This window comes from Beta vulgaris, chromosome 1, assembly GCF_026745355.1.
Source record: "Beta vulgaris subsp. vulgaris cultivar EL10 chromosome 1, EL10.2, whole genome shotgun sequence".
In the NCBI taxonomy this organism is placed as follows: domain Eukaryota; kingdom Viridiplantae; phylum Streptophyta; class Magnoliopsida; order Caryophyllales; family Amaranthaceae; genus Beta; species Beta vulgaris.
This window is the reverse complement of record NC_079202.1, coordinates 3,307,657-3,330,224: the sequence shown is the minus strand read 5'-3', so window position 1 is coordinate 3,330,224 and position 22,568 is coordinate 3,307,657. Positions and strand designations below refer to the sequence as shown.

Below are 22,568 nucleotides of genomic sequence, written 5' to 3'. Positions count from 1 at the left end.
ATGAATTCTTGGGAAAACAGGAAGTGCACCTATATAACAATAGTAAAAAATTCCATGTACAGATAGAGTCAATAGTAACAAATAGCGTTGCCTACCCACAAATTTGTTTTCAGGAAAAGTTCATCCATGAAAATCTTTTACTAGTAAAGCTTGAAAGTTACCATATAAAGGGTCTGTTTGATTCAAGTCTTCTCTAAATTTATCTTATTTTATTCTATCTTATTTTATCAAATTTAAACTTATCTTATCTTAATGTATCTTATCTTATTTTAACTTACTAGAATTTTGATGAAAATTATTGTAATTGTGATACTTTTATTAAAAAACTTATATAATATATTATAAATAATATAATTATAAAAGTTGATATGCTTGATTACCTCATTTTATGCACCTATTTATGAATTTGCATTATATTTAAGACTAAGCCAAGCATAAAAGGTATGATTAATTGATATGATTAAATAGATCTGATATTCTATATACATACGTTCTTAATATTCAGCAAAACAACATATTTCAATTTTGATAAGTTTAGCTTTATAAAACATAAACTACTTTCGAGTAGTTGCTAGAAAGCAACTTCATCTCAGTATTAACAATAGAGGTATTTTTATATCAAACAAACCATTGAGATAATAAATAGTAGCATCAATTTGCATTTACATATCATAATTTTCATCGATAAACCTAGTATATAGAAATATGCCCGTGAGTCTTGATCAAATATTTCATTTCTGCTTGGTTAGATGGTATGACAGGAGACCAAATATTATCTTTTTAGCGCTGAGCAAATTTATTTTTTGCAAAAGTTTTCTTTTTAGTTGTTATAGTCAAAATATTGATGATTGAAATTATCCTTTTACACTGGTGATTTTAGTAAAGGTTACTTTTATGTGATTACTTAAAAATGAAAACTCAAACCCATAAGAGGATAAATTAAGCATAAGGGAAAATTTCCATGGTTTTACTTAAAAATTGGCTAGAAAATATTCATCAAAAAAATCTATTATTTCAGACAAACATTTAACGAGAAATTTCACTTCGTTAATTATAGGCCGTAAGACATTCGAAATAAATATCAAAGGAATCACAAAAACAAAACGGATTGAACCCAAACAAGATTCTTCTCCTAGAAAACTACTAGCAATTTATGCACGCGATGCATGCCTCACTTTTTTAGAACATAATTTATAACTTTTTTGGGGATAAACAAAGGTAAAATTTAAACATTAGACATATTTTTGGACTAGCTAATATTGTTGATTAAGCCTATATCACTTAACCAAACCTATCTTTTATTATTTATTTTATTTATACTTTATTTAAAAGTTTTAAAATTAAAACTGATAAGTGATAAAAGAATGTTACGCAGATTTATTAAGGATTTTGTTATTCTTATCAACAAAGTATTTTGTTTTAATTAAATCATTTCACTTTGTTAATTGATTGTATTTTCCTTCTTTATTTACTACTTGATTGTATATTGATTGATCAAATATTTGATTGATATGATTTTCTTCGTTAATTTTTTTTATGCTACATTTGAGTTTGATTTTCTTTCATCTTTTTTTGGTAGAGTAGTTGATTTATCAAGGGGTAAGTAAGTAAATTTATTGGGGGATACCATTGCTCCCCCTTCCCTTATGTAATCTCTATTATATAAGCCAAGGGGTGAGCTATGGTGTCCCCATATAAGATTACGTTTATATCCTTAATTTATTTAAAAGTGCTTATTTTAAAATATCCAATTGCTTCTTGAACTACAATTTGTGCAATAACTAATAAGAAAACTTAAGATTGTCTAACTTATACTCCCTCCGTTTCCTAAAGATCTTCCCTCTTTTCGTTTAAGTGCATTTTCATAAGATCTTCCCTCTTTTACTTTATTCCTTATTTGGAATTTTTTTTCCCTTTTTACCCTTTCATGTCCCTATCACATGGTCTACCATTACATTATTAATTCAATTTTACCCCCTTTATCTCTCTACTTTAACCCCTTTTTATTTGTTTATTTATCTTAACCCATTTCTCTCTCCTGCTTTACCCACCCCACACCCCACACAAATGGATCCTCTTTGGTATCTGTAGGAACACTAACAAGGAAGATCTTTAGGATATGGAGGGAGTAATAAGATGTAATGTATGCATAGCATCTTACAAAAAAATATGCTTAATATATATTTTCGATTGCAAATTAAAGTGATATAACTAAAGCAATTACAAACAATTACAAAGTAAGAACTTATAAACTTTCTTTCTACTTAAAATTCCCATCGCAATTACAATTTCAAAGAACATACATTGATCATCCATAAATCTACCAAGAAAAATAGGAGGATAGTCTCATTTTTTTTTTTTTGCCTTTTATAATTGTCGTATATGTCGATTACCATTTTATTTATTTAAAGGTTCGTAGTAGTGGTTTGTGTCATTTGGGATAATCCATCTTATCATTTTATTTTTATATAGAAAGATGTCATGATTATTAGGGATGTTATTTAAATATATTAAAGAATAGGCTTATATCATTCAATTTTCAATGTAATAGTATGAAATAAATTAAACATATATTAAAGAGATTAATATATAAAATCCAATAACATCAACCTATAGTACATTCTGATACATGTTCATTTATCACATTGAATAAAACCTGTAAATGATCAAATTGAACTACAATAAAATAATATTAGTGCCTCTAACACTTTTTAATATTAGTATTGATGTTAATATGCTTTCGCACGCATCACGTGCATTTGAAGCTAATAGAGATAAATGTAATGAACTAGATCTAACAATGTGACGCCCCCTATGTCCAATCATTGTTTTATTATATATCCTTCAAAACGAGTATATTTCTTTTTGAGAAACTTTTGGCAAAGAAATCCCCACAAAAAAGAAAGTTTTGGCAAAGAAATTATGATGTGATTTCGTATACTATCCATGAATACCAATATCAATTACAAAATTCAGACACCAAACTATCATCAATGATTCACATCCTCTATATAGCTTAACACCTATGATAATTGTACAAACATCTCCTGAAGTGAGAATTGACATACCCCATCATAAGTGGAGTATTGAAAGTCTCACAAAAGGAAAGACAAACTTCATTAACTAATCATAATAAGAATTGAAATTAAAATTTGAAATTGAGGTTTCATATCAACATAATAGTTTGGTTGCCACTAGAACTAAATATATACTCATACCCTCCATTTCTTATAAATCTACATACTTTTCTTTTGGTCTGTTTCTTTTTAATCTACACAATATTGTTTTTTCTATTCTTAGTAACATATCACATCTACTTTCCCTATTTTTTCCACTCATATCATCCACTTATGTTATAAGTTCGGGGATATAAAATTTGGGTTTATGTATCCAATAACCTTGTGTACTTCATTTTTGTACAAATGGTAAAAGGTTAAACAAACTCGCTAAATGCATGCTCGACTCAAAGTAGTGAGCACAAGTCGAGCTAAGTCGTTGATCGGTTTTCGAGTCGAGTCGAGCAGGATCCGGCTCACAATCAACTCGCTCGATTAGCATCTCTAACTTTGAAATTTGAATGCCAAACAACCTATTGAGTTCCATCATCGCTCAAGTTCCAACAATAATTTATACAAATTGTTCTCACGAGTCTCTAAAATGAACTTCTTTCCTAACACACATGCATTTTTTTTTTTTGAATAGTAAAATTAATTCATTAATAAAAAGTCATACGATATCTACATAAGCAATCGAATCAAACAAATACATAAGTTGAATCAAACAAAAATTTCCTTCATAAAAACTACGATCGTCAAACAAATCTTGCAATGTGGAACATCTCCCGCTTATATCGCTGGAAAATACAGCCTTGTTGGAGAGACAATCTAACGATCCCTTGTAGTCGTGAGGATGATTTCCGTCGGATTCATCTGACCGTATTCGAAAAATTGATAACCTTTGTGATCCCGCATAATTCTTCACCAACAAAATAATTTCACGGCAATCCATTAGATCTAGTATCCCGGATTGTAACCTGTAGAAATTCCCCCTCTAAAAGAGGAGAAAAACCCTGTCTTTCGAAGGAGGTCGAAAAACCTTGTCTTTCGAAGGAGATCGAAAAACCTTTTCTTACGAAGGAGATCGAAAACCTTGTCTTTCGAGGGAGAAATCGTTATTGGAAACCTAAAAACAAATAAAAAAGCAAAGGTGGAGGCTTTCCAACGGTAAAAACCGATGGAAGCCCCTTTAAAAATCAACAATGGAGGCTAGGGTTTTTGAAAGTAGAGAGGAGAGAGGGGAGAGAGAAAAAAAAAAGGGTATTTTTTTTCGTCTCCTAACACACATGCATAATACATCCTCTTAAAGCATTTTTCTCTTAGCTCTCGAAATGAATGGTCAATTTTCTAAGACACCGAAACTACACATATGATGGAACATACCATTGATTTTTCGGAAGTGGAATAACTCAATATGTGAACTTGGTTTACCTTAAGCAATATAAAACCTCAAATTGGTGCACTCTATGAATGACTAAACCAATGTTCAACATATAACCAATGTATGGTTGCATACTGGATATTTGACCAATTAAGGATGCATTTTCTTTACCTAAACTTATTTGAATTAAACTTATAGACCTGATTTATCATCCATGATTATTATCCCTGATTTTACCTTACATTTTAATTTATTTTATTCCAGTGAAGAGAATACACCCTAAATTGATTTATCAGAATTATCACCATACTACATGAAAAGATTGTCTAATACTAAAATTTGGTAATATATAAGGCAATCAAGTGGCCCATTTGAGTGTACAAATCACGAAACTATGATGTCCATACTATATAGTCCAAACGATGGTGTACTATGATGTACTCGAAAATATTAAGGAGAACAAAAGAAGACTTTGTACTTTGATAGGTTGATCCAGTGGATGAAGAAGATTTGAATCACACAAGGTCGAGGATTCAAAGTTGGTCCATTCCCTTGCTCATTGTGGACAATAGAAACGGCCTGTTTAAAGAATGTGGGCTATTCTTTCTTTATTTAATGTGGCCATATGTGGGCTATTCTTGGCGACGCCTAAATGTTCAAATTACTTCTAGAAAGCAATAAGATGAATACTAGTGACTAATGCTCAAAGCCAAAAAGGCCGTTGAAAGTATCTATCTTATGGATATAATTGGACGAGATGGCGAAGATAGCAAGAACAGACTCTAATTTAACTTTTGTTCTAGTACCCATATTGAGTTTTTTTTTGTTTTGTTTTATTTGTGTCTATAGAATATGTTATGCATGCATGTTAGTGAAGCTAATGTATATTTAGTCATACATAGTGATCATTAACGCAACTTTAATGTACACAGAACAAATTCAGCTCTATAAAATAACTTGAACATCCAGTCATAACAACATTGTACATTCAGGCTTAGTAGTTGAACAATCTTGCTAGAATATTTGTACATTGAGTCATATCCAGTGAACATTCAATCAAACAATAATGTTTCTTTGTACATTAGTGAACAAACATCAACACACTATTGCACAAAGATTGCAAATTACTCACTTGACATCAGCTTTAGGAATTGGGTTACTTTTATTCTCACTACAAAAAAAAGCTTATATAGCGACGGATTTTTGGAGACGGATATATATCCGTTTCTAATTTAGAGACGGAATATTGATAATCCGTCTCTAAATTTATTTAGAGACGGATTTTTTAAATCCGTCTCTAAATTAGAGACGGATTTTTAAAATCCGTCTCTAACTTTAGGGACGGATTTTAAAAATCCGTCCTAAATTAGAGACGGATTTTAAAAATCCGTCTCGAAATAAATTTAGAGACGGATTTTGAAAATCCGTCTCTAACTTAGGGACGGATATTGATAGTCCGTCCTAAAGTTAGAGACGGATTTAAAAATCCGTCTCTAAAGTTAGAGACGGATTTAAAAAATCCGTCTCTAAATTTACATATGAATATTTTATTCCACGTATTTAATTTAGAGACGGATTTTGAAAATCCGTCTCTAATTTAGGGACGGATTTTTAGAATCCGTCTCTAATTTAGGGACGGATTTTTAGAATCCGTCTCTAATTTAGGGACGGATTTTTAAAATCCGTCTCTAAATTTAGGGACGGATTTTTAAAATCCGTCTCTAAATTTAGAGACGGATTCTAAAAATCCGTCTCTAATTTAGAGACGGATTTTAAAATCCGTCTCTAATTTAGGGACGGATTTGAAAATCCGTCTCTAAATTAGGGACGGATTTTTGAATCCGTCTCTAATATTTCTTCTACATATTACCAATATTATGTAGAGAAGTATACAAGTTGTATTTGGTGTAGTTGGTTGGAGCTTCTTCTCGTTTCTTTGAAGTTACAAGTTCGATTCCTACGAACAGCGATTCTTGCGACTGTGGGATATTCTTATCCTTTCCCTTGCAGAGCTGAACCGGGTTTACTTAAGGGATATTCCTAACTGGTAATGAGATCAACTTGAACTAGGTAGGTAATAATAGGTGATTAAATATAATCATGATAATATTAGGAACTATCGTGTTGTTAATTTTGTTTATATATTTGATATGTCACAATTATATATAGTTTTTAGATGCATTTGATTGCATTTGGAACTCTCTTTAGAGCATTTAGGTGCATAATGGAATGAATTACGTAAGTTGTGCTCTACTACTCCCGTTTGCGTTGTTTTGATCATTTTCAGGTTACTTTGATGCAAATTAATTATGATTACTAAGATCAAGCCTATTAATCATTGAAGATGAAGATATCTTGCACAAGGATCACAATGCATCATTTCGGGGCAATTTCGAGTTAGAATGAAGCAAAGAGTTGGTGAAAGAAGTGTCAAAACTGACACCTGTTCACTATTTTGGCCATAACTTTTGATATAAAATTGATAATCAAAAAATTCCAGTTGGGTTGGAAACTAGACTTAAAGAGCTTTCCAATGATAGGTCACACGCCCCAATCCGACATCTGGTTCGAGAGATACAGCCTTCACAAGTTGACGCAAAATCACTGTTTCTCCGCCCGGTCGACCGGGCGGTTTTGCCCGACCGCGCGAAATCAATTTTTCACCAAAATGCAAGAAATGTTAGCCCGGTCAACCGGGCGAGAAAAGATCCAAAATCGCTTGCGCGCCCGACCGGGCGGATTTGCTTTTTTGTCGTAAGTTGTGATTCACCGTCGCCCGACCGGGCGGTTCCTCGGGACGCGTTTTTTCGGGATTTTTAGCCGGTTTTGTAATTAGTATAAATAGGTTTTTAGTTTTTTTCGTGGAGACCACTTTATTTTCTACGTTATTAGAGCAAAATACTCAGTTTTTCTCTCTCTAGTTTTGTTGAACTTTTATATTGGAAGATTATATAGATCGTCGATTTGCTTTTTCATCGTTCTTCAATCATTTGGTATTTTTCTCTACTTAGTTTAATTTCTAGGGTTTAGAGAGGGAAGCCATGTTTATACCTTTTTTAGTGTAGTTTGATGTTCTTCAATAATTGGATTGAATTAGAATAATTCCTATTGATTTGTTATACTTGTTTAATTCATGTAATTGCGCAATATCATGAGTTATGTTTAGCTAATAAGAATTAGAATCGAAAGATCATATTCATTAGAGACTTATTACAATAGGTGGATTTGATTATGTTGAGCGACCGTACTGGCATATGTTAATCTAGGAGTTGTTAATGCCTGACCAAGGATTAACGAAATACTTCATTTATTTGAACCTCAATCCAAGTGTTGTTGAACTATATTATATTGATTAAACTGGTATAAGCATGGTGGACCGATCGATTGCCCTAGGTTTTTAATTATTTGATAAATTTCCATTTTTCTGCGTTCTAGTTTGTTCTAGTTTAGTTATTAATTCCTCAATTATTTTTCCTCTCTGGAAGTAGTTAGATAATTGAACATAAATCAGTAGAACTCATCTGCCTGTGGATTGACCCGTATTTGCCAGTTTCTGCCAAACAGACACCGTGCACTTGCGGTATATTTTAAAACACATCAAGTTTTTGGCGCCGTTGCCGGGGAGACGACTAGTTTCTATAGCTTTCTGATTAATTATTTGACTATTTCTGCTGTCTCATTGGAACTTCAAGTTCCAATTGAGGCCATCTCACTGCACATTTTTCTTTGTTTCTTTTATGCCCAGGTCTAAAAGAACAGGTTCTCCAGTTCAGACTGATCCTGATCTTGAGAAAACCATCCGGCAGCTCAAGAAGACACAAAAGAAGAAAAAGCAGTCTGCTAATCAGAAAAAAGCCACGGAAGAACCAACTGAACCAATTATGCCTCCTAAGTCGCTGAAATCTATGGGGTACCTTCTCCTGGCAATGTTCCCACAGGCCCTACTATGCCTGATATACAAGCAGTCAACTTCGAAATCAAGCCTGACCTCATCAACATGATCCAGCAGAATTAGTTTGGTGGCCATCCATCTGAAGACCCTGCAAATCATTTACAACGATTTCAACAGCTATGTCGTACCGTTAAGCACCAAGGGGTCACTCCTGATCAGTTGAAGGTCATGGTCTTTGAATTTTCACTAAAGGACAAGGCACAGAAGTGGCTGAATATGTTAATGAAACTGAGTGGAGTGCTATATCTGAAGCATTCCTGAAAGAGTACTACCCTCCACCAAAATGCAGAAATAAGACACAAGCTTGCCACCTTCCAACAAGAACCCGATGAAACACTGAAGGAAGCATGGAATAGATTCAAGGATCTGCAGAGAGAATGCCCACACCACAATCTGGATAAGTGGTTCATCACCCAAGCATTCTACAATGGTCTACAACCCCATATCAAGAGTACAGTCGATTCATCTGCAGGGGGAGTCTTCTTAGATAAGGAGGTGGATGAAGGGTATAATTTTCTGGCCAACTTAGCAGAGAATGATCATAGTTCTTCCAGGACTATTACAAAGAAAAAGTTGGATGTTGATGCATATGCCTTGTTGTCTTCACAAGTAGCCCAGTTGAGCATGAAGATGGACTCACTGAAATCTTTGCAGTCTAGTATTCCTCCTATGAGTATTAATGCAATGTCTTCCATGGCTCCTATTACTTCTTCCTTTTGTGAAGTGTGTGGTGTTCAAGGCCACTTTGGTCATGATTGTTGCTACAATCAACCTGATCCGAATCAAATGGCGCATGCAAATGTTTTTCAGCAAAGACCTCCACACAACCCATACTCTAACACACACAACCCAGGTTGGAGAGAACATCCTAATTTTTCCTACAAGAACAACAATGTTCAAAATCCTCAACCTCCACCACAATCTTCCTACCAACTACCACATCAAAACATACCACAACATGCTGCTAGACAACCATATTATCAAGGGGCTCCTCAAAACCCCCTCCTGGTTTCAATAGGCCTTCACCCCAAGGCTATCAGCAGCAAACTCCTCATAATACCAGCTCTCAAGAGCCTACTATGTCTGATCTAATGAAAATGATGGTTTCTATGCAGAAAAATCATGAGGAGAGCATCAAGGAGTTGAAGAACACTACCAAACACTTGGAGACTCAACTTGCTCAGTGGCGAAAATAATGCACAGAGGCAACCAGGTCTATCTGCCGGGACAACCCATCCCAAAGGAGACTGTCAATGTCGTTACACTTCGTAGCGGCACTGTTTATGATGCTCCTCCCATGCCCATTGATGATGATGCTCCTAGCAAGGAGAAAGAGGTGGTAGAGGAAGAAGCGGAGAAGAGTTCGATGTCTGAGGTCGAACTAGCTAAGGAAGATCAGACAGGAAAGCGGAGGAAAAGGTTTCTGAAACGCCTATTACACCAAGGCTACCTTTTCCCCATAGGATGCAGAAGTCGAAGGTCGATCAACAACTTGGTAAGTTCTTGACTATGGTCAAGAACTTGAGGTAACAATTCCTTTTACTGAACTTATTTCTCAAGTGCCTGTTTATGCTAAGTTTTTGAAAGACATGATTACTAAAAAGAAAGACTTTGGTGGGGTAGATCGAGTCGCTCTAACTGAAGAGTGTAGTGCTGTTTTACAAAATAGAAGCCCGCATAAGTTGAAGGATCCTGGTAGTTTTTCCATCCCTTGCCATGTAGGTGCATTATTTATAGATAAGGCATTGTGTGATTTAGGTGCTTCTGTGTCTGTCATGCCTTTATCTGTTTATAAGAAACTGAATATGGGAGCACTTAAGTGCACTCAAATTACTTTGCAAATGGCCGATCGTTCTATAAAATACCCTCTAGGTGTTTTAGAAGACGTCCCGTTAGGGTGGGAAAGTTTTATATTCCTGTTGATTTTGTGGTGCTTGATATGGAGGAGGATGCTCAAATTCCTATTATTCTTGGTAGGCCGTTTTTGTGTACAGCTGGTGCTGTTATAGATGTCAAGTCTGGGTCTTTAACTTTGAGTGTTGGTGATGATAATGTCACTTTTAAACTAACCAATGCTGTTAAGTCTCCTATGCTTGAGCAAAATTGCTGCAGGAGGAAAATGTTTGATGAGGGGGGCACTCATTGCCAAGCCCCTCCGATTTGAGATTAGGAGGTAATATGGTCGTGCGGGACCTTTATAAACCAGCGCTAAGCGGGAGGCAACCCGTAGTTTTTTTTTCTTATCTTTTTTTTTCTTATTATTTTTTTCATTTTTTTCCCTTTTAGAGAGTGAGAGAGCGGGAGCGTACTAACGTTAATTTTTCCTCTAAGCATAGTCATATAGTTCATCTTGCGGCACTGAGGGCATTGCCACGTTCAGCTTGGGGGAGGAGTTTTGTATGTATTTTCTCTCTTTTACTACCTTTTAGTGTAGATTTTTTTCTTTCTTAGGCCAGATTTATTTGCTTTCAGACAAAAAAAAACAAATATTGCTGAAAAAATACCAAAAATACGATTTGACTGGATTGGTGTGATTGCTTCCCTGTGCCCCATGATGTTCTTTGAAAGTATATTTGGGCTCTTTATCTGGATAGTTGGGCACTTGAGATTGTGATGCTGGAATGTGAACTCTAAATGCCTTGACCCTCAATGAGTTTTGATAATAAAGCGCTTATCTTGACTGCATACTTGAATTGGTTAGACTGTGAGGATTCATTCTTGCCAATGGATTCATTTCTATATCCATTCTGTTTTCTTGTGTGTTAGTTCCTCATTAGCTGACTGATCTTGACTTTGACATCGTACGCATTGATATCTGATGGCTTGTGGCAATTGTTGTGATAGAGGCGTTCTTTTGTCTGCTTTTTGAGCCTTAAAGTGATTTTTGTGATATACTTTTATCCTCCTTAGCCCTGCTGAGCCTAATGACTATTTCAGGTTACTAAACCTCATTACATGCCCATGCCCTTATTTTGATATTAATCCCAAGCCTAGCTTGGGGGAGCATATGTTTGAGTTAGTATCTGAGATAGTTTTTATGAGTTATTTTGGATGGAGATGATTGTATTAAGGTACAAAAGTTGAGAAAAAGAAAAAAATGAGCAAATTGAAATACATGTGATTATGGATTGAGAAAAAATGTCAAAGAGAAAGAAAAAGAAAGATTGAAAAAGAATAAACAAACAAAAAGTCAAAAATTCTTTCTTTTACAAGTGCTTGCAAAGAAAAAATTCATCACACTGCTTCAAAGATGAGTTTATTGAAAATTTTGTGATTTATAGAATTGGGACACTGTTATTGGCTATATTCAGGTTGATACTTCTAGTAACTTGTGCTCCCTATTCTTGGTTTTTCCACCACATTTCCCATACATAATCCATACCATACCTAAGCCCCTTACAACCCTGAAAAAGTCCTCTTGAGCTTGTGCTTACATTGTCTATCGATTGATGTGGTCAGTTTGTCAAGGTTAAAGAGTACGTTCGCTACTTGAGTCGACATGGTTAGGATGAGTGGCATTATTACCTTTCTAAATACATGAGAGTGTGAGTGGGAAGGGTTATTATGGTTGGGATGGTGAGTGATCGGGCACATTTTTTTTTGCCTGCCACAAAAATGTCGAGAGGTGTGACACCCTAGTGGAGCCTTCTCGAGATTTGTATGTCATATAAGGTAGCTGCATTTGATTGCTTATTTGGGCGATGGTAAATAGAGTAATCTGAACAGTTGAACTTGAATTGTGCCTGCTTGAATGATTTATGAGCTTTATAAAAGATTTTGATCTCTGTTTTCATATATGAAGGGGTAAGCAATCATATTCATGTTTATGTCTTGTTTGCTTGAGGACAAGCAAAGGTTTAACTTGGGGGAGTTTGATATGTCACAATTATATATAGTTTTTAGATGCATTTGATTGCATTTGGAACTCTCTTTAGAGCATTTAGGTGCATAATGGAATGAATTACGTAAGTTGTGCTCTACTACTCCCCGTTTGCGTGTTTTGATCATTTTCAGGTTACTTTGATGCAAATTAATTATGATTACCTAAGATCAAGCCTATTAATCATTGAAGATGAAGATATCTTGCACAAGGATCACAATGCATCATTTCGGGCAATTTCGAGTTAGAATGAAGCAAAGAGTTGGTGAAAGAAGTGTCAAAACTGACACCTGTTCACTATTTTGGCCATAACTTTTGATATACAATTGATAATCAAGAAATTCCAGTTGGGTTGGAAACTAGACTTAAAGAGATTTCCAATGATCGGTCACACGCCCCAATCTGACATCTGGTTCGAGAAATACAGCCTTCACAAGTTGACGCAAAATCACTGTTTTCCGCCCGGTCGACCGGGCGGTTTTGCCCGACCGCGGAAATCAATTTTTCACCAAAATGCAAGAAATGTTAGCCCGGTCAACCGGGCGAGAAAGATCCAAAATCGCTTGCGCGCCCGACCGGGCGGATTTGCTTTTTTGTCGTAAGTTGTGAATCACCGTCGCCCGACCGGGCGGTTCCTCGGGACGCGTTTTTTCGGGATTTTTAGCCGGTTTTGTAATTAGTATAAATAGGTTTTTAGTTTTTTTCGTGGAGACCACTTTATTTTCTACGTTATTAGAGCAAAAACTCTAGTTTTCTCTCTCTAGTTTTGTTGAACTTTTATATTGGAAGATTATATAGATCGTCGATTTGCTTTTTCATCGTTCTTCAATCATTTGGTATTTTTCTTACTTAGTTTAATTTATGAATTATTTTACTTTGATTATGTTTATTGCGTTTAATATCATCATGAGTGAGTAGTCTATTTCTAGGGTTTAGAGAGGGAAGCCATGTTTATACCTTTTTTAGTGTAGTTTGATGTTCTTCAATAATTGGATTGAATTAGAATAATTCCTATTGATTTGTTATACTTGTTTAATTCGTGTAATTGCGCAATATCATGAGTTATGTTTAGCTAATAAGAATTAGAATCGAAAGATCATATTCATTAGAGGCTTATTACAATAGGTAGATTTGATTATGTTGAGCGACCGTACTGGCATATGTTAATCTAGGAGTTGTTAATGCCTGACCAAGGATTAACGAAATACTTCATTTATTTGAACCTCAATCCAAGTGTTGTTGAACTATATTATATTGATTAAACTGGTATAAGCATGGTGGACCGATCGATTGCCCTAGGTTTTTAATTATTTGATAAATTTCCATTTTTCTGCGTTCTAGTTTGTTCTAGTTTAGTTATTAATTCCTCAATTATTTTTCCTCTCTGGAAGTAGTTAGATAATTGAACATAAATCAGTAGAACTCCTCTCCCTGTGGATCGACCCGTATTTGCCAGTTTCTGCCAAACAGACACCGTGCACTTGCGGTATATTTTAAAACACATCATTTTTTTTTATATTTTCAGCGAATTTAGAGACGGATTTCCCAAATCCGTCTCTAACTTAGAGACGGATTTTCAAAATCCGTCTCTAACTTAGAGACGGATTTTCAAAATCCGTCTCTAAACATCCGTCTCTAAGCTTAGAGACGGATTTCCAAAATCCGTCTCTAAACTTTAGAGACGGATTTCCAAAATCCGTCTCTAAACTTTAGAGACGGATTTCCAAAATCCGTCTCTAACTCGAATTAGCGACAAGGGTTTTAGAGAGGGACAATATCCGTCTCTAAATCCGTCTCTAAGCTCATATAGCGACGGATTTGACCTATTTAGGGACGGATTTTGTCCGTCTCTAAGTGGACTTTTTCTAGAGGTATGTCGTTGAAATTACATATTGACCGCACGAACTATATATTGGTGTAATAAAATTCTTACTTTTTGACCAATCAAATTTACATCTGGCCAGTGATGAGCAGTGGCCACAAATTATAGTCATGGATTAAGCTGGCATAGGTGCATACGTTAGCAACTGTGTGATGTCATTGCTGTCGATTGTTCCATTTTTGGCATCAAGAATTGCTAAACATTAAACAAAGGAGTCACCCATCTTCTTCTTGTCTCTCTTTTTTCTAATTTTTTTTGGGTTGTTTTAATTTGACATTGGCTCAATAGGAATCACAAATCTTGGGTAAATTAAGCCTTAATCTAACTTATTGTGATATATTTGAAGATCATTATTGAGATAAAGTAACAAGAATCTTAATAATAATAATTCAAAAATAAAACAGCAATGATAATAATAACAATAAGTGAACAATAACAATAACAATAACAATGACTGTAATAACAATACGTAAAAAAGAATGACCCAAGATCGAGGATCGAAGTACAATTTGGACCGAAAAAAGTTAATCACATGAAATAATGAAAGAATGTAAAAAGAGAGGGTTCAAATTAGAAGATTTATGTAGAATAATGGTCGATCAAAAATCGAAAAGTTAAAAACTACTTTTATATAGATGTTCCACATAAATACTAAACAAAATTAGTATATAAATACTAAATATTAAAAAAAAAATGTATTATAAACGTGTTTGACAACATATTTTCAAGTAATGTATATGTGTTGATCAAGACAAAACTTTTAATATAGGTAAAATATGGTGTTTGATGAACTATTGTATGCTTAAAGATAACTCTTACTAGTTCATGTAGTGTTTTAAAGAAACTAAAAGAAATACTTCATTGAGGGTATGGTAGAGATCAATATCTTTGGAGTTCTATTGAACATTTAAAATATATATACAGTTCATTCTTAATAATTATATACATGCACTAAACTAGCTGCTGAGTTTACAAACCTCTTATATTATTTTGTAAGTTATTTTGACAACTAACCTCTAACAACGACTAATCTTTAACACTAGTATCTAGCACACTAACTAACTATTACAAAGACAACTAGCAACTAACAACTAACACAACATTTATTTTTGTCAAACAAGCCCTAGATACATATTTGATTATTAATGTATTAATTAAATTAACATTTTGGATGGTTGGGCCTTGGTCAAATCACCCACCAAAGCAGAGACAATAAAAGACCAATAGGAAAAAACTTTATCTACTCATTTGGTCAACAATCACTACAAATAGAAATAAATAAATAAATAGTGAAATCCAACTCATGAGTTTTAATTGTTTTTTAATTCTATATTTCTAGTGAGTTAACTATCCACCGAATAGATGTAGCATTGTCCAGATCAATACATTCATTTCTGTTTTTATAATTATGATACCTATGTGGGGAATAAAATCAATATATAATTATGAATTATTATACATGTGTGGCGAGTCAAGAAAAAGCTTCTTAAAGTCTTTGAGTTTCTATATAAAAAAAAAAAACATTTCTCCATTTACTATCAAAGTGATCAAAGCTGTAAAAACTTTGATCATATGTGGTTATATGTGAAAATTATTAAGGGAGATATTGTGGATTTATGATAATGTATATTTTTTAATTTATTTATTTTTATAATATTTAATATTATACAATAAAAGATATTAATAATCAAAGTAATGTATTGAAGATGACGTAAAATATAAGGTGGGATATCTTTCAAAGAGGAAGAGAGTAGATACTAGATAGGTTACTTATTACTACTGATTTAGTTATGAATTTGTGACTCTCCAATCTCCATGCACCCTTATGATCAATATAATAGCATATTTGATACAAGGTTAGTAGGTTTCCATCCTAAAATCAATTGGTGATATGTGGAGTAACTCACCAATTTACATTTTAGTCATTCTCCCTTCAATTTTTCAATGTAGGATAACTATTTCCTAACTTGCATGTGTCTTATACTCTTAACACTTCCCTCACATGTTAATCTTGCAATCTGGATAGGTCACAACATTCTTGTTGGGTCCTCCCTAGACTTCGGAGGAAAGTTTGACCACATACAAAGTTAGCAAGATTCTATCCTAAAACCGGACAATTGGTGATAGATGGAGTAACCAACAATCTATATGTCAGTCATTCTCTCTCTAATTTTTAAATGTGAGACAACTATTTCTTTCCCCACATGCATATATACATTAACAATATATATATTCTTACACTACTTTAGAATTAAAATGAATGTGTCATGGTCTTGACTTTTAATTACTTAACCAATTTGTATAGTCTTATGTACTTTTAAGATATCCCATCCAATTTAATCAACCCCTGAACAAGACATTGTCAATTAGTGGGTATGGACCAAATAGATCATGGTTGTCAAAATAATGGATATAAATGTGCAACAGATAAAAATTGCATGCGCTGTGTTACGTTGGTCATAAAAGTCAAAGCACAAGACTTATAGATATTATACTAATTCTCCCTCATGTTTTATTCAAACAAATTAAACAATCCCCAATTTCGCTTTCTCTCCCAATCAAACACAAATAAAAATATTCAAAGCTAGGGACTAATGGAGATAATAGCCTTAAGTAACATTGCAATTTCCATTTTATGTATTCTCATAGTAGCATGTGTCTTAAAAACAGTGAAGTGGATATGGTTGAAACCTAAAAGACTAGAAAGGTGCCTTTATAGGTAATATAATTTATAACACAAGGATATATTAATATATTACTCATTTACTCGTATATAATGTAGATGTTGAATTTGTTTCTCAACTTAAGAAACATAATTACTTGCACTTATAATAAATAATTAATATAAGCTTGTAGATTAGTTGGTTAGTGTATTTATATCTCCAAGGAGAGGTTGTGGGGTTCGAGTCTTACCATACACATTTTTATTATTTAATTGTGTCAATTCCTTGGGAGGGGATAACATGTGGCATCATGACGTTTGTTTGATTATACCATTTTCTTTAAAATTGATATATAATATTTTATATAAAACTATTTAAATAAATAAAAGTACTTGCTAGTTACCACTATTTGAGGTAACTTGAAGGGGAAGCTAATCTATTTTTGAACATGTTAGTATTTCAGTACTTAGTGTTCGTTTGGTCGTTGGTTAAAATGGCTTGGCAAGGCTCGATGGTCAGGAATGGGCTCAACATAGAAAGTCGATTAACCCTGCTTTTCATGTGGAACAATTAAAGGTTGCATTGTTTTCTTCTACAAACTCTTTGTTTGGATTCATATACATGCATGGCTTATTAATTATCTAGTGAATAAAAGGTTACTTTATTGTTATTGATTAGAGTCGAAATTTACAGCTTAACCTTTGTTGTTTTCAATTTGGAAAAATGACCCTCTAAATTATTTATTTTATTCGACTCACTTTGACTTATTTAAATAAATTGAAGATAAGTCGAGATAGTATCTAATAAGTTAAAGGTTTTATAAAAATTTCAAAATGAGTTTCAATAATAATATATTTATACCAATATATTAAAATACTTTCACAAATAAGAAACTGTGCGATGTGACCTAGCACAATCCCTTAGAGTGTTTACTACACATACAATAAAAAAAATGGAAAATACATGATATAAAATTTGATCTCACAACTTCAAGCTTATATACTGAAATCTTAACCACTTAATCAAGTAATGTTTGATGTTATAATTTTATAGTAAAATATTAATAAATTATAATTATAATACTTTTGGCATTGATAATTTTATATATATATCGGGCCTAAAAATTAGTTTATAGTAAAAAAAAATCTATAAGATCTAGTTCAAATAAATGAGTTGAAGGGACTCGTCTGCCTCTACCTGCTATTGTTATTTGTTTGGGTATCATTGATAATTTGATATGTTTTGCATTTCTCTTAGAAGGGCCAAATACCCAAGCATGCATATGAGCATATCTCATGTTGAAAGTAATACCCATGCACATGCATGCAAATTAAAGAAAAAAAGAAATTTTACATCCCTTTGATCTCAGGAAATGAGTTTTCTAAATCCAAACTGTAAATGTTTTTGCATATTACTTGCTAGATATCACACTGACATAGAGTAAGTAATTAATCAGCAAATAAATAATTCGTAGTTCATACAATATATAATTGGAATAAAGTTCACGTGAAAACAACTCTTATATAATAAACAAATGAACAATAAGCAACAAGCAAGCATGCATGCATATATAATTGGTTTACATTTGGGTTATTATTATTGTTATAGCATATGGTGCCAGCATTTCATGCGAGTTGTAATGAGATGATCCAAGAATGGGAAAAGATGGCATCTGATGAAACAAGATCTGTAGAGCTAGAAATGTGGTCATTTCTGCACAATTTTTCAGCAGATGCAATTTCTCGTGCAGCATTTGGAAGTAGTTTTCAAGAAGGAAGAAGGGTGTTTGAACTTCTAAGAGAACACATTTCAATTACTGTTGAAGCATTACAATCAGTTTATATTCCTGGCTCATTAGCTCAAGGTAAGTATTTATAGTTTATGTATAGTACATACATGATAGGAAATTTAATGTTCCCTAGCACTCTATGTAGAATAATAGTCACCGACTCAACCCCCATATTTTCTTTTGATCTCCTCGCATTTTTCATCCAAATTAGGGAAGTTGGACTCTCCACTTTATCTTAGCTTCTACTCCTTAGGTCTCATTCTCATAGAGTTCCTTCTATTTTTTTTACGTTTGTCAATAAAATATATTTTGTATCATGAATATCTTTAATAATATATTTTAATGAAAAACTATAAAAATGTGATATTTTTCATTTACAACGAATCAAACAAGATGCTACTTAATTATGTAATTGAATCATATATATATATATATATATATATATATATATTATATATATATTATATATATATATATATAAAGAATTTAGCAGATTCTCTTTATATATAAATAGTGTGTCAAATGCCAATATAAGAATTAAATAGGAAGAACACAGTAGATAGGAGGGAGTACTTGATTTCCCTCACCGATCGAAACACATTGTTAGCTAGAAAGATGATATCTACTTATAATACACGCTTTCGGACTTTATCACGATCCGAGCTTCGGACGCCACGAGATGCCTCCTAGAGACATAGGAGTTATTGCAAAGGATCCATGTGGCTTAGAACGAATATGTGGATGCCTTTACGTTCATTTCGAGACAATTTTGGGCTTCACGAGAAATGAACAAATGGGGTGTTAGAGGCTTTTCGAGGAACTCCAAATGATGCCAAGCACCCGGGCAATGTTACAAGTGATAATGGCACTCCTAGGAATGTTTCGGGAGAATAATATGACCGAGCCCGGATAAGTCCAAAAATACCTCCAAAAACAGCCAAAATTGAAGGTTATAATACACGCTTTCGGACTTTCTCGGGGCCGAGCTCCGAACGCCATGGGATGCCTCCTAGGGCTATTGGAGGTCGTTGGAAAGGAATCAGTTGGCTTAGAACGAATATATGGATGCCTTTACATTCATTTCGAGACAATTTCAGGTTTCACGAGAAATGAACAAATGGGGTGTTTAGAGACTTTTCGAGGCAACACAAATGGTGCCAAGCACCCGCGCAACGGTACAAGTCACGTCGACTTTCCTAGGAACGTTTCAAGAGAAAACATGACCAGGCCCAGGAAAGTCCAAAAATGTCCCAAAAACAGCCAAAATTGAAGGTTATAATACAGGCTTTCGGACTTCCCGGGGTCCGAGCTCCGAACGCCACGGGATGCCTCTTTGGGACATAGTAGGTCATTGGAAAGGATTCATGTGACTTGGAACGAATATGTGGATGCCTTTATGTTAATTTCAAATCAATTTTCGGCTTCACTAGAAATGAATAAATGGGGTTTCTAGAGACTTTTCGACCCAACACAATGGTGACAAGCACCTGCGCAACGTTACAACTCACGTCGGCTTTCCTAGGAACGTTTCGGGAGAAAATATGACCATGCCCACAAAAGTCTAACAATGTCCCAAAAACAATCGAAATTGAAGGTTATAATACACACTTTCGGACTTTCCCGGGGCCCGAGCTCCGAACACCACGGGATGCCTCCTAGAGCCATTGGTGGTCATTAAAAAGGATTCAATTGACTTGGAACGAATATATGGATGTCTTTACGTTTATTTCGAGGCAATTTCACGTTTCACGAAAAATGAACAAATGGAGTATCTAGAGACTTTTCGAGGAAACACAAATGGTGCCAAGCACCAGTGCAACGTTACAAGTCACCTCGGTTTTCCTAGGAACGTTTCGGGAGAAAATATGATCAGGCCCGAGAAAGTCCAAAAATGGCCCAAAAACATCCAAAATTGAAGGTTATAATACACGCTTTCGGACTTTCCAGTGCCCAAACTCAGAACACCACGGGATGCCTCCAAGGGCCATCACAGGTCATTGGAAAGGATTCAGTTGGCTTGGAATGAATATATGGATGTCTTTACGTTCATTTCGAGGCAATTTCAAGTTTCACGAGAAATAAACAAATGGGGTGTTTAGAGGCTTTTCGAGGAAACACAAATGGTTCCAAGAACCCGCGCAACGTTACAACTCACGTCGGCTTTCCTTGAAACGTTTCGGGAGAAAATATGAACAGGCACGGAAAAGTCGAAAAACGTTCCAAAATAGCCAAAATTGAAGGTTACAATACACGCCTACACGCTTTCGGACTTTTAGGGCCCGAGCTCCGAATGTCACAGGATGCCTCCTAAGGCCATCGGAGGTCATTGGAAAGGATTCAGTTTGCTTGGAACGAATATATATGGATGCCTTTACGTTCATTTGGAGGCAATTTTAGGTTTCACAAGAAATGAGCAAATGGGGTGTTTAAAGGCTTTTCGAGGCAATACAAATGGCCAAGCACCCGCCCAACATTACCAGTCACGTCAGCTTTCCTAGGAACGTTTCGGGAGAAAATATGACCAGGCTTGGAGAAGTCCAAAAATGTCCCAAAAACAGCAAAAATTGAAGGTTATAATACACGCTTTCGGAATTTCGCAGGGCCGAGCTCCGAACGCCACGGGATGCCTCCTAGGACCATCGGAGGTCATTGGAAAGGATTCAGTTGGCTTGGAACGAATATATGGATGCCTTTACGTTCATTTTGAGGCAATTTCACGTTTTACGAGAAATGAACAAATGGGTGTTTATAGGCTTTTCGAGGCAATACAAATGGTGCCAAGCACCCGTCCAATGTTACAAGTCACGTCGGCTTTGCCTGGAACGTTTAGGGAGAAAATATGAATAGGCCTGGAGAAGTCCAAAAATGTCCCAAAAACAGCCAAAATTGAAGGTTATAATACACGATTTCGGACTTTTCCAGGGCCCGAGCTCCGAACGTAATGGGATGCCTCCTAGGACCATCGAAGGTCATTGAAAATGATTCAATTGGCTTAAAACGAATATATGGATGCCTTTACGTTCATTTCGAGGTAATTCCAGGTTTTACGAGAAATGAACAAATGGGGTATCTAGAGGCTTTTCGAGGTAGTAGAAATGGTACCAAGCACCGGCGCAACGTTATGAATCACATCGACTTTCCTAGGAACGTTTCAGGGAAAAATATGACCAAGCCCAGAAAAGTCTAAAAATGTCGCAAAAACAGCCAAATTTCAAGGTTATAATACACTTTTTCGGACTTTCCCGTGGCTCGAGATTAGAACACCATAGGATGCCTCCTAGGGCTATTGGAGGTCATTCGAAAGGATTTAGTTGGCTAGGAACGAATATATGGATGCCTTTACGTTCATTTCGAGCCAATTTCAGGTTTTGCGAGAAATGAACAAATGGGGTGTTTAGAGGCTTTTGAGGCAATACAAATGGTGCCAAGCACCCGCGTAATGGTATAATAAGTCACGTCAGCTTTCCTAGGAACGTTTCGGGAAAAAATATGACCAGGCCCGGAGAAGTCCAAAAATGTTCCAAAAACAGCCAAAATTGAAGCTTATAATACACACTTTCGGACTTTCCGGGGTCCGAGCTCCGAACGCCACGGGATGCCTCCTAGGGCCATCGGATGTCATTGGAAAGGATTCAGTTAGCTTGGAACGAATATATGGATGCCTTTACGTTTATTTCGAGGCAATTTCAGGTTTTACGAGAAATGAACAAATGGGATGTTTACAGACTTTTCGAGGCTACCCAAATGGTGTCAAGCACCCGCGCAATGTTACAAGTCGATTAAAAGAAGCAAAACAAGGTTTAGTTAAATAGTAGATAAATTTACTTCTTTCATACTTGAGGTACGTAGTCGATTCGACTTGTAAACGACTACAATTATTATTACACACCCCAAATCAACTATATACTTTTCTTTAGACCTTTATAGCTATATATTAATTGACCTTATTCTAGTATCCTATTAGA

General features: G+C 34.8%; 1 non-coding gene across 1 annotated transcript; it reads right to left on the bottom strand.

Moving 5' to 3' along the window:
• Positions 1-8,677: 8,677 nt before the first annotated feature.
• On the bottom strand, positions 8,678-8,784 carry LOC125494542 (small nucleolar RNA R71). The gene has a single exon (XR_007270789.2). It is a non-coding gene; the product is annotated as a small nucleolar RNA R71 (small nucleolar RNA).
• Between the last annotated feature and the right edge of the window lie 13,784 nt (positions 8,785-22,568).